Here is a 14,284-nt window from a genome sequence, read left to right as displayed (position 1 = left end):
GCATCTGTATATACTCTAACAATATGTCTTTGTTTCAACCAGTTACCTTCATTTTCTAATATCTTTCCATTCTAAAATTCTAAAACAAAGGGCCTCCTCTCAGAATGGACAGTGTGTAGACTTACTGAATTGCCCAGCCCCAGGAACACTAGAATTTTTTGTGCTATTATTTTTAGACAATAGTATAAGTGTAAATGCCAAGTTTACTGCATTTTAGCTAATGAGCAACTATATTTAATTCAAATTAAAATATAGATGCAAAAGTTTTCGATTTTTCTGACCTCACTTCTCAGAAAATTAAACTTTGTAAGATCTGGTCAGGTCATCTTATTGCTTTCTATGTTAAAAAAATCTTTCAGGGGAGAAGTTATGCACATACTTCCTGAAGCTATACTAAACAACTAAAGACAAAATAATACAAAAAAAAATTCTCATCACTTACTTTAAAAATTCCTGTAATAGGGCTAAGGTAATAATGAGAAAAGATGGACACCTGATATTTCAGCATTTTATGAATACAGCACATGGATTTTACATAGTGCTTTATTAAGATGGCATAATCCTACTCACTGTCATAACCAGTCTCTCCAATGTTTTTAAGGAATTGTGGAAATTTTAATTAAATATACTTTGCTCATTAGCTAAAATGCAGTAAACCTGGCATTTACGCTTATACTGTTGTCTAAAGGGAATAACACAAAAAATATTCTGAAGTGTTCCTGAGACTGGGTAATTCAGTAAGTCTACACACTGTCCTTTTACCTTTGAGACCTGTGTGTTGAATCCAATGTAGGCCACTGGGGTGAAAGTCTTCACTCTTTGCTGGTGATAGGGGTCATTTGTGAAATGAGTTTTGTCGGTCTCAAAAGGCACAAACTCTGTTTGTACAGTGAACTTCATGCTGATTCTCTGATCTGCCTTCATAGACCTGGTGCAGACTAAATTAACAAATGTTGTCTTCAATGGAATTGTCTATGTCAAGTGCCAACTTAACTGACAAATCAACTAACCCATGGCTAATGGGGAGACGGTGGCATAGTGATACTAGCAATCCAGGAACCCAGATTAAAGCCCTGGGGAGATAGGTTCAAATCCCGCAGCTGCTGGAATTTAAATTTAATTAATATATCTGGAATATAAAGCTAGTCTTAGTAATGGTGTGTATGAAACTATCATCGATTGTTGTAAAAACCCATCTGCATGGTCCACTAATCTCCTTTGGGGGAGGAAATTTGCCATCCTTACCTGGTCTGGTCTATATATGACTCCAGACTCACAGCAATGTGGCTGACTCTAACTGCCATGTGAAATGGCCCAGTGTGATACTTAGGTCAAAGGGCAAATAGGAATGGGCAACAAATACTGGCCTTGCCAGTGATGCCCACATCCCATGGAAGAATAAAGAAAAATCAATAATATCACAAGTTATACATTATCACGTTCTTTAATTCTCAAACCTTGTTCTGTGTTGGCCTCATTTAACATGTTTCATGTATACCATCACTCATCTCAATGACATTTGACAGGCTCCCTGTTCTCCAGATTTATTTATTTCAGCTTAACTTTCAAATCTCTTTAGTCTCCTTTGGATTTCTCCAGCCATATGACCTAACCCTCACTTTCTGCTCCTCTGAATTACTTCTTTTCAGGCTTCCAATACCTATGCTCCACCATTGCAAGCCATGTGTCTAAAGTCTCAATCTCCAATTCACTCATGTATTCTCACTTGTGGCTCATTCCCCACTAACTATCCTTTTCCTCCCACTCCCTCTGTTCTATCATGGGCCAAACTTTAACCTAAGCTCCAGCTATATGGAATGTTCTCTCAAATCTACTTTGACCTTACTATTTCTTCCTTTTCCATTTGAAACCTCTTAAAGTGGTAAGAAATAGATAAATATCTTTCCTGCTCCTGTTTAGCATTCCCTCTCTTCACCCTATGTTATCCTGAGATGTTCTTTTGCAATGAGAGTATGTTAATGCAAGTTGTTGTTACATTGAAATTGTTCAAAAATAGCACGATTCAATGGAACAGTTGACATCTAAAGAGCAGAATATCACCACCCTAGCAATAAGTATTAAGGAGTTGATGACATTTTAATTAAGTTTTAATAAAGGGGCTCTTTCAGTGTTAGAATTCAGAAGTTCTCATCATTGGATTAGGAATTTATTTTAGTGTAGTTCAGTGCTGTGTTGTAATATTTACTGTTTTAGGTTGGTGCTTAGTTCCACTTCACATGACAAGAACTGCTGTAAACTGGATTCAACTTGGTTCCCAGCAAATTCAACTATAATGTGCTAAGATGTGAGGTCATGACAGCAGGGCTCCTTGCATTGAGTTACTTCTAGTTTCTGCCATGTGCCTGCAAGGAAATGTTAAGTATAGAACAGAGGGAAAAATACCATAAAAATGGGAATTACTCCTCATGTAACTCCTAGATGCTGATTTTAGAGTTACGTTGATGAAAGCTTGGAGGGAGAAATCCTTTTGGCTGGAGATGGGTGTGCTGCAGATAAAGGGAAAACACTTTCAGAAAGGCAAAGTGCTGTACTCAAGAAATAAATCTATACTTAATTAAAGCAATTAAATGTTGTCTAAGTTTGAAGATTGTAGATTTGGTAAATGTGTCCTTGTCATGCCCACTAGAAGCATGGAGATATTACAAACTTTGAAGCTAAATTTTAAAAAAAGCTTAAGATGGCTGGAGCATACCATGTGCCTTCTTTGGCATTTGCACAGTTAGACAATAGAGTCTATGGCCAATACCTTTTTAAAATATTTATTCATGGGATGTGGGCATTGCTGGCTACGCCAGCATTTATTGCTCATCCCTAACTGCCCTTGTTCAGAGAGCATTTAAGAGTCAACTACATTGCTGTGGGTCTGGGTCATGTAGGGCAGATCAGGTAAGGATGGGAGATTTCCTTCCCTAAAGGACATCAATGAACCAGATGGGTTTTTACAACAATCGACAATGGTTTCAAGGTCATCATCAGACTTTTAATTCCAGATTTTTATTGAATTCAAATTTCACCTTCTGGTATGGTGGGATTCAAACCCAGGTCCTCAGAGCGTTACCCTGGGTCTCTAGAATACTAGTCCAGAAACCTCATCCCAACACAAAGAACTTCACTATCTCAAACTCTCAAGAGTGAAAAGCCAAAACACAGGATATTCAATCACCCACACACCATCTTATTTGAACATACAAACATACAACAGGAGTAGGAGTAGGCCACTCAGCCCCTCGAGCCTGCTCTGCCATTCAATAAGATCATGGCTGATCTGATTGTAACCTCAACCCTACATTCTTGCCTACCCCCGATAACCTTTCACCCCTTTGATAATCAAGAATCTATCTAGCTCTGCCTTAAAAATATTCGAAGACTCTTCCTCAAAAGGCAGTGGGAGCAGGGTTCCAAAGACTCTACCCTCTGAGAGAAAAAAAAAATTCTCCTCATCTCTGCCTTAAATGAGTGACCCCTTATTTTTAAACAGTGACGCTTAATTCTACATTTTTCCACAGGATGAAACATCCTCACCACACCCACCCTGTCAAGGCCCCTCAGGATCTTAAAGGTTTCAATCAAGTCGCCTCTCACTCTTCTAAATTCTTGGGGGTACAAGCCTAACCTGTCCAACTGTTTCTCATAAGACAACCTGCCTATTCCTGGTATTAGTCTGGTAAACCTTCTCTGAATTACTTCCAACACATTTACATCTTTCCTTAAACAAGGAGACCAATAGGCTACACAATAATTCAGATGTGGTTTCACAGGCCCTGTATAACTGAAGCATAACCTACATACTTTTGTAATCAATTGCCCTCACAGTAAATTATAATATTCTATAAGCTTTCCTAATTACTTGCTGTACCTGCATACCAGCCTTTTGTGATTTATGCACTAGGACACCCAGATCCCTCTGAATCTCAGAGCTCTGCAATCTCTCACCATTTAGATAATATGCTTCTATTTTTATTCTTCTTGCCAAAATGAACAATTTCACATTTGCCCACATTATATTCCATTTGCCAAATCTTTGCCCACTCACTTAACCTGTCTATGTCACTTTGTAGCCTCATTTCGTACTCTTAACAATTTACTTTCCTACCTATCTTTGTGTCATCAGCAAATTTAGCAAAAATTCCTTGGGCTCCTTCATCCAAGTCATTTATATAAATTGTAAAAGGTTGAGGCCCCAGCACTGATCTCTGCAGCACACCACTTGTCACATCCTGTCAACCAGAAGAAGACCCATTTATGCCAACTTTCTACTTCCTGTTAGCTAGCCAATCTTCTATCCATGGCAATACGTTCCCCACTACACCATGAGCTTTTATTTTATGCAATAACCTTTGATTTGTCACTTTATTAAATGTCTTCTGGAAATCTAAGTAAAGTACATCCACCGGTTCCCCTTTACCCACAGCACATGTGACTCCTTCAAAGAACTCCAATAAATTGGTTAAACATGAGTTCCCTCTCACAAAACCATGTTGACTCTGCCTGATTGCCTTGAGATTTTTTAAGTGACCTACTATAACATCTTTAATAATAGTTTCTAACATTTTCCCTATAACAGATGTTAGGCTAACTGGCCGGTAGTTTCCTGCTTTCTGTCTCTCTCCCTTTTTGAATAAAGGAATTACATTTGCTATTTTCCAATCTAATGGAACCTTCCCTGAATCTAGGGAATGTTAGAAAATTAAAATCAATGCATCAACTATCTAACTAGCTACTTATTTCAAAACATTAGGGTGAAGTCCATCCGGACCAGGGGATTTGTCAGCCCGCAGTCCCAACTATTTGTTCAATACCATTTACTTGGTGATTATAATTTTCCCGAGTTCCTCCCTCCCCTCTATTTCCCAATTTACAGCTATTTCTGGGATGTTACTTGTATCCTCTATGGTGAAGACCGAAGCAAGCTATCTGTTTAATTCATCCACCATCTCTCTACTTTGCATTATCAATTCCCCAGATGCACTTTCTATAGGACCAATGCTCACTTTGGACTTGAAACAGGTCATGGGTAAGGCAGCCATGTTTGATACCTGCTTTTAAAAATAACAGCAGAAGCTGTCCTGAAACAGATACCATCAGACACTCCACCTAAGCCATCAAACCTACTTCAAGACAACTACGTAGCCAAGGGTAATATACAGCTATACCTGTGACATCCTTCATGGCAGAAATTTGCACACCTCATTATTTTTTTAGTGGCTCCTATTATTAAATAAGAGAAAGTGATAGGAAGGTACTCATTCAAGACATTTCTGCTACTATTTGTTCTGATCTGCTTGTAGTAGTTATTAGCTTTATCTCTGAGATTTTCATGTACCATTAATGGTCGATGATGGAGAGATTTATTTTAAGCATACATCATTCAGGATATTCTGGGGATTAATTGACCTAGGGCGCTTCTTCCTGGAAATCTAGGGATATCAACAAATCTAAGATTGACCCCTCCCACTTAGGGTGGAGGTGGTGGTGTAGTGGTATTGTCACTGGACTAGTAATCCAGAGACCCTGGGCAATGCTCTGAGGACCCAGGTTCAGGTGGTGAAATTTGAATTCAATAAAAGTCTGGAATTAAAAGTCTCTGGGTATGTCCTGTCCCACCGGCAGGACAGACCCAGCAGGGGTAGTGGCACAGTGGTATACAGTGGGAAGGGAGTTGCTCTGGGAGTCCTCAACATCTACTCCAGATCCCATGATGTCTAATGGCACTGGGTCAAACATTACCATGTACTGCCCGACCATAGCTGATGAATCAGTGTTCCTCCATGTTGAACACCACTTGGAGGAAGCACTGAGGATGGCAAAGGCAGCAGAATGCACTCTGGGTGGGGAACTTCAATGTTCATCGCCACTATTGATCGAACTTGTCGCATCCTAAAGGACAAAGCAGATAGACTGGGTCTGCGACAGGTGGTGAGAGAACAAAGAAGAGGGAAAACACACTTGACCTCATCCTCACCAAACTGCCTGCCACAGATACATCTGTCCATGACAGTATCGGTAGGAGTGACCACCGTACAGTCCCTGTGGAGATGAAGTTCTGTCTTCACATTGAGAATACTCTCTATCATGTTGTATGGCACTACCACCCTGCTAAATGGAATATATTTCGAACAGATCTAGCAGCTCAAGACTGGACAACCATGAGGAGCTGTGGGCCATCAGCAGCAGCAGAATTGTACTCGAACACAATCTCTAACCTCATGGCCTGGCATATCCCCCACTCTACCATTACCATCAAGACAGGGGATCAACCCTGGTTCAATGAAGAGTGCTTCAATGAAGAGCTTGCCACGAGCAGCACCAGACATACCGAAAAATGAGGTGTCAACCTGATGAAGCTACAACACAGGACTGCTTGCGTGCCAAACAGCATAAGCAGCAAGTGACAGACAGACCTAAACGATTCCACAACCAATGGATTTGACCTAAGCTGTGCAGTCCTGCCACATCCAGTTGTGAATAATGGTGGATATTGATAGTGGTGGATAGTTAAATAACTCACTGGAGGAGGAGGCTCCACAAATGTCCCCAACCTCAATGATGGAGGAGCCCAGGACGGCAGTGCAAACAATACAATCTTCAGCTAGAAGTGCTGAGTGGATGATCCATCTCAGCCTCCTCCAGAGGTCCCCTGCATCACAGATGCCAGTCTTCAGCAAATTCGATTCACTCCACGTGTTATCAAGAAATGGCTAAAGGCACTGGATACTGCAAAGTCTATAGGCCTGGACAGTATTCTGGCAGTAGCACTGAAAACTTGTGCTGCAAAACTTGCACACCCCTAGCCAGGCTGTTCCAGTACAGCTACAACACTGACATCTACCCAGCAATGTGGAAAATTGCCCACATATGTCCTGTACACAAAAAGCAGGACAAATCCAACTGGCCAATTACCGTCCCATCAGTCTACTCTCAATCATCAGTATAGTGGTGGAAGGGATCATCAACGGTGCTGTCAAACATCACTTGCTTGTCAATGGACAAAAGAGCTGAACTCCAGAGGTGAGGTGAGAGTGACTGCCCTTGACATCAAGGCCGCATTTGACCAAGTGTGATATCAAGGAGCCCTAGCAACACTGGAGTTAATGGGAATCAGGAGCAAAACTCCCCACTGGTTGGAGTCACACCTAGCACAAAGGAAGATGGTTGTGGTTGTTGGAGGTCAGTCATCTCAGCTCCAGGACATCACTGTAGGGGTTACTCAGGGTAGTGTCCTTGGCCCAACCATGTTCAGCTGCTTCATCAATAACCTTCCTCCCATCATAGGGTCAGAAGTGGGGATGTTTGCTGATGATTGCACAATGTTCAGCACCAATTGCGACTCCTCAGATACTGAAGCAGTCTATGTCCAAATGCAGCAAGGCCTGGACAATATCCAGGTTTGGGCTGATGAGTTGCAAGTAACATTCATGCCACACAAGTGCCAGGCATGACCATCTCCAACAAGAGAGAACTAACCATCACCCCTTGACATTCAATGGAATTACAATTGCTGAATCCCCACTATCAACATCCTGGGTGTTAACATTGATCAGAAACTGAACTAAACTAACCATATAAATATGGTGGCTACAATTGCAGGTCAGAGGCTAGGAATCCTGCGATGAGTAACACACCTCCTGACTCCCCAAAGCCTGTCCACAACCTACAAGGTACAAGTCAGGTGTGTGACAGAATACTCACAGTATACATGCCTGGATGAGTGTACCTCCAACAACATTCAAGAAACTTGGTACCATCCAGGTCAAAGCAGCCCACTTGATTGGCAACCCTTCCATAAACATTCACTCCCTCCACCACCAACGCACAGTAGCAGCAGTGTGTACCATCTACAAGATGCACTGCAGAAACAAACCAAGGCTGCTTAGACAGTGCCTTCCAAACCCATGACCACTACCATCTAGAAGGACAAATGCAGCAGATATATGGGAACACCACCATCTGGAAGTGCCCCTCCAAGCCACTTACCATCCTGACTCGGAAATATTTCACCATTCCTTCACTGTTGCTGGGTCAACATCCTGGACCTCACTCCATAACAGTGCTGTGGGTGTACCTACACCATGTGGACTGCAGCGGTTCAAGAAGGCAGCTCACCACCACCTTCTCAAGGGCAATTAGGGATGGGCAATAAATGCTGGCCCAGCCAGCAAAGCCCACATCCCTTGAATAAATTTACAAAAAAACTTCCAGTCAGGAAGATTCTTTAACCAAATCCAATTTGCACTGTGCCTTTGTTCCATGGTTTGAATCTGGAACATCCAACTTAATTCATTATTTCCCCAACCTTCAAAACTGAAAATTGATGTTTAGTATCAATTTGGCTAAATGTTTCAAAAAAAGCTTAATGAATGTGAGTCTTTGATGAAGCTCAGTGTACTGTGAGTGAATTAAAAATAAGCCTTGAATTTTTTGCATAAATGCACCCAGAGGCACGTGGAAGCTGGGTGCAAACCAACTATGATGGTTAAAGGATCTTAGTATTTTGGACATAAATGATTACGTACATAACCCACATATTGCAGGCAATTAATAATATCTCTGCTAAAACAAACTCTGTGCGTAAGGTGACCATTCCCCAAGTGATAAAGCCTCCTGTACTGGATTCGTGTGATTCAGCTTGCTCAGAGGTTCTCTTAAAAATTATGACCAGACCTTCAGGTGCAGAAAACATGTGATATTTCTCATGTTTTATTGCAAGTTTTTGAAAGTCTTTTTTAAAAAAAATTCTCACTGAGACCAGCTCTGCATTTTCTGCTTCTTTTAATGCATTTTTCTGTCATAAGCATAAAAGACATTGAAAAATTTAAAAACATCTCTGCTTGCAGGTTCTTAATTGTGTAAATAATATACAAAATGGTGGCTGAATGATCTGAAACTTTAGTTTTCAGATATAAAAAAGGAATATCTAGTGAGGCAGCACCTGTGGAGTTAGAAAGACAGTTAGTATTTCAGGTCGATGAGCTACTGTCAGAATTCTGAATGAGATTCAGAATAAGATAGAATGAGTTTGGTCAAAAGGTCATTGCGTTGAAACATTGAATGGAATTCTTACAAGCAAGAGGAGGCAAATTTGGGCGTGTGTGTGGTGATAAAGCCCCTAAAAGGGGCATCAGTTCTGGATTCTGTTATAATTCCGCTGTCTTCTGGGTTTGGAAATGAATAGGGAACCTCCCCCCACTGCCCCTGATGCAGTTGTTGGGCAGAATTTTTTGCTCGGTGTGTAGGCACACACCCAACACACTTGAGTGTGAAATAGTGCGTGATGATGTCAGGCGATCATCCCGGCGTTATCACACACTTGCACGCTATTTTGGTCGGCGATGAAAGTGAGAGTCGGAAGCGCGCCAGCCGACAATTAAGAGGCCGATTAAGGCCATTAAAGTTGTAATCAACGGAAATTTTTCATCGCCCATCCCATGTTATGGTTGGCGGGCAGGCGAAGCAGTCAGGTGGCCTTTGCATTTTTCAGCAAACCTCATCTAGGGGTGGGATGAGGTTTCCGTTATTAAATAAATAAATAACGTTTGGGCAGAATTTTCATCTTGTATATATATGTTCAGGTGTCTGATTCTGACGCATGGGAATTTTTTCTGGATTTTAAAATCTGTTTTTACTGCATTTAAATTCTTTCGCTCCCTGAGGCAGCTCTCTGCCTTCAGGGAGCTTTCATTCCGCGCTCCCCCGCACCGCGCTGACTTCAGCGCTCACCCTCCTCCCGCCCCCAACCCAGGCAGCACTGAGCCTTGCAGTGCGTGTTTCACGCTGGCTGAATGTTAATTGGGCAGCCAGCGTGAAATTGCGGTCAGTAGTCCATTCCGCAGCCACTCCCAGGTCTGCCGATTGCACGCGCCCACCAAACTAAAAATCCTGCCCATTGTGTAAGTTAGCTAAGCACTCAAATAGGTCATTACCTCGTGTTTTATCAGCTTTAACAGCCAGTGGGCTCGATTCCCAAGCTGTCAGGAACTTGCCAGGGCCATTGAGGTGAGTGTATAGTGGGGCATGCTTATTCAGTGAAACTGACCGGGTGGGAAGCCTTTTATCATGAAACTGAAGAGCCATAGCAATGGCCAAGTGAGAAGCTGCTGCTCATTGTACTCCTTCTCAGACAAGCCATTGCTAACTTCTTGGAAATCACTTCACCTGTCTTACACTTCACTAACCTTCAGCTGCTCTTCCCTGCTGCCAGCCTTCAACACAGCCCATCAATACTCACCATTATTTACGCACAAACCTGAAATTGGGAAGTTGCTGTATGAGATACAGATCTGAGATATTGGCCCAGATGCCTGGTAGATGGTGGTGTGCTTTTTGAATGGTGTCTAATAGCAAGCGGCTGAACAAAACTCCATAGTCCATGCAACTGCAAGTCTAATAAAGGGTTACACTGTTCATTCGCTCAGAGCAAACTCCACCCCATTGTTCATTGTTCATTTGGAGAAAGCACAGATGTTAGCAGCATATTTTACCTGAGTTTAAAATCATTTAATATATTCACAATAAAAATTTCAGTTGTCACTTTGTTTTAGGGATCTGTACTTTCAGTAATGAAGGCTAATTAAGTCTGTGACATTTTCAAAAATAATAAGCCAAGAGAAGCTATGACATGTGATGTGGATGATATTCAACATTTACAGATTTTACTGGAACATTTCACATTTAAATTGGTTCATAGTTAAGCTCTATAACTAACAGCCAATGCTAGAAGAGGAACAAAGGCAAATTATACCATGTATGCAACAAGTGGAACAAGGCCGGGTGAATGGAGAATGCTTGGGTAAAACACTAAAATCATCTTAAATGAAATGTTTACATTTTTAGGAATCTATGGGCCAAGGCTGTAATTTCTTGGTGGCATTTCTAAATGACTTTAATGGCATCATTGTTGGCACCAATGGCAGTTAATGCATGCAAAATACCCAGCTGTCCAATCTTTGACAACAATAATGGTATAAGATTTTCGGGACATTAAGGTAGGGTAAGTGTTAGCAAATCTTCATTTAGGGAGCATTATCATTTAATCGTTCTACTGTTGCTGCATAAACCTTGATAAGGGACACAACCTGTAAGTGCAGTTTCTGACAGGCATTAATCCTGTTCCTTTTTGCATACTAACCTGCCACAAAATGAGAGAAGAAGTGGCCCTGTTAACAGATTATACCCCAATTTCTCCTCGATACCTCTATTACTTCTACTGTACTGGTGCAGACACCAGAATCATATTTGAATTAAGTTTAAGCAGTTATCTGGTGCTACATAATTCTGCTCCAGACCAATAATGATTTATTTCTATTGGACACCATCACCATTTGTTAACGTTGACTGCAATAGCGAGAAAATCTTGCCTCAGTCAGTGGAGAAGTGCATGATATAGAATTCAATTAAATTCTTCAGTAAATAATGGGAATCAGAGCACATCAGGTAGAATTCTGCGATGCTCCTTGCATTTCCAGAAGCACTGTTTGTCATATTTCACTTGTTTAAATCAAATGGCTTGTTTTTAAAGCGTTGGTCCATTAGTAAATGACTGCAATCAAAGATCCGGAAATAAGTCATTCTGATATTCCACAGACAAGCAAACAAATATGCACGTTTGAAAAATTGAGCTTTCCCATTTATCATTTAATCATGCTGCTGCAGGCTGAAGGAGATTAATATTTGTCCTTAATTTTTAATAATTGTTATATCTCTTAACTCAGCTCTATGCAGTAAAGTCTAAGAATTTTAAAGTAATTGAGTTAATGGGATAATGCATGAGCAAATTTTGATTTTGCTGGTAGAGATATAAGTCTCAATAAGTTTTATTTAAAATACATCAATAGAAAGATTGAATACATCTTCATGCTTGCTGTTGTACACATAATCCTGTCTACTGCTACATTTCTGTTGCCAATTCTTCTGTCTCTCTGAGCATGATTTAACCCTCCAATTGTTGGTGAGAGCAAAATAAATTATCAAACTGACGAAGACAATTAAATTACACTGGATCACTTCATCGCTCCATCACTCCACTGCAGTAGAAGAATATCAACTACAAATGAATTAGAAATTCAGATGAACACAACATCAACTTGCATTTATATTGCACCTTTAGTGTAGTAAAATGTCCTCAGGTGATTCACAGGAGCATTATCAAACATTATTTAGCACTGAAGCACCCAAGATGATATTAGGGCTGATGGGCAAAACTTGGTCAAGAGGTAGATTTTAAGGAGTGTCTTAAAGATTGAGAAAGAGGTAATGAGGGAGAGAGGTTTGGGAGGGAATGTCAGGACATAGGTTCTAGTCAGTTGAATTCACAGCCATGAATAGTGGAGCAATTAAAATCGAGGAGGCTCAAGAGGGTAAAAATCCCAAAGTGGACTTGAACATGAGCAAAGCAAATTTGTTGGGAAAAGGGGGTTTGACGATAGTAGGTGATTGAACAGGGCCTTTGGGTGAGGACATGTGTAACAACTGTTTGGATGAATTCAAGATTATGGAAGGTGAAAGGGATGCTGGCAAGGAGAATGTTGGAGACATTAAGCACAAATGTGATATAGGTGAGTGTGCAATACAAGCCGGATTGGTAGGGGGTGGGGGCATGGTTTCGGGGAAAGGTAAGGGTAGATATGAAATAGAAATTTGAGTTCTGCATTGTAGAGTTTATCTTGAAGTGGATTCCAGAGACGTTGATGTAGTCAAGGTCAGAGACTTCTATTATTTATGGAAGCCACAGTGGATGGTTTTGGCAATATTATTATTCCACTGGAAAATGCAGGTTCAAGAATTTCATTAGCCCATTCAAAACAAAATTAATTAAATGAACACCTCAGTACAGTATTGTTAGGTATTACATTGTTGGTAATACTGCCTTTTGGATGAAACATAAAACCAATGCCTTGTTCAGGTGGTTGAAGATGATTTTTAAAATATTTTAATTTGCAATAAAAAAAACTCTAACAATGGGGTTAAAATCTGAAGGAATGAGACTCTATATTTGAAAAGTAAATTTTCGGGACTGGACAGTGCTTGCTGTTAAAAATTCACTTAGACCTGAATACATCAACCCTAACTTTTTCTGTCATGTTTAATGCTAGTGTCCTTTATTATCCTGTAGGGCTTATCTACAGGATAAGTACTTCAACTTTATGGGCAGAATTTTCCGCCTGCCGGAGAAGAGGGCCCCGCTGCCATTTTACGTGGGCAAGCCAATTAAGGCCCGCCAGTGTGACTTCCGGTGGGAAGCGCTACGCACTTTCTGTGCGGGCAGGGGGACGGTGATTTCCCAAAAGCGAGAGTGCACACTTTCGCGCATGTGCATGAAAGAGCGCACATCTCCCTGAGGCTAAGAGCTGCCTCAGGGAGATCACTGACACTTTTAAAAGTATGAAAATTAGAAAAAAAATCCCTAGCATGTCCCCCTCATGTGACAATGGGACATGTTCATAATTTACATTATAAGTTTATTAAGCTTTTTAAACACCTACATGAAACCTCATCCTGCCGATGGATGAGGTTTCATGTTTTTTCTATTCCCCGCCGGGGCTCCTGGCCTGCCCGCCAACCTTAAGGTTGGACAGGCAGGTCCTTTAATTGTTTCAATGATCCTGTCAATGGCCTCGATTGGCCACTGACAGGTCGGCAGGCGCACAGCTGATTTGGCTGTGCCCCTGCCTTCCTGAAAATTTAAATGGGGCGGGGTGACGTTGGGGGTTCTGCCTGATGTCTCCTGCGTCATTTTATGCGGCGGCAAGCGGGCCCCACCCCCTGCTCACCAACGGCAAAATGCTGCCCTATGTGTTTTAATGCCAAGCCTCTCTGTGAGGTACTGGCGTAACAAAGCTTGTGGAGGAGCAGGGCAAATTGGATAGCAACTTTCTGATTCCCACAGATGTCAGTAATTGTTGTCCTTAATAATGGTAAGCATAGATACTCTCACCATTATTCTGAGCACAAAATCCAGGCCACCATGTCATACTATAAATAATTTTCTTTTATTAGGGTGTGTATCAAGCATGAATTGAAATCTTGAATTGAGATTGAATTACAAAAAGGTCCCTGACTGTTCCTGAGCAGGAAATTGTTTGATGATTGACAGCTGAAGTACAGATAGATGTACAGTAAAGGGTACATTTAATTTGATTTGAAATCTTAGTCATTTATTACTGTTAGGCACAGAACGGAAAACATTACCAGGGTGTATGCGATCAGCTGACTGAGAAGCAACTCTAACCAATTTGTTTGAACATTCTGATTGTTTTAATTTTACTGA

General features: G+C 41.1%; 1 protein-coding gene across 1 annotated transcript in view; it reads right to left on the bottom strand.

The window, feature by feature from the left end:
• The window catches only part of kcnb1 (potassium voltage-gated channel, Shab-related subfamily, member 1), a 331,186-nt gene that overhangs the window by 164,599 nt on the left and 152,303 nt on the right, over positions 1–14,284 (bottom strand). The window lies entirely within an intron of this gene.

This window comes from Carcharodon carcharias, chromosome 14, assembly GCF_017639515.1.
Source record: "Carcharodon carcharias isolate sCarCar2 chromosome 14, sCarCar2.pri, whole genome shotgun sequence".
Lineage (NCBI taxonomy): Eukaryota > Metazoa > Chordata > Chondrichthyes > Lamniformes > Lamnidae > Carcharodon > Carcharodon carcharias.
This window is presented reverse-complemented; position numbering and strand designations above follow the sequence as displayed.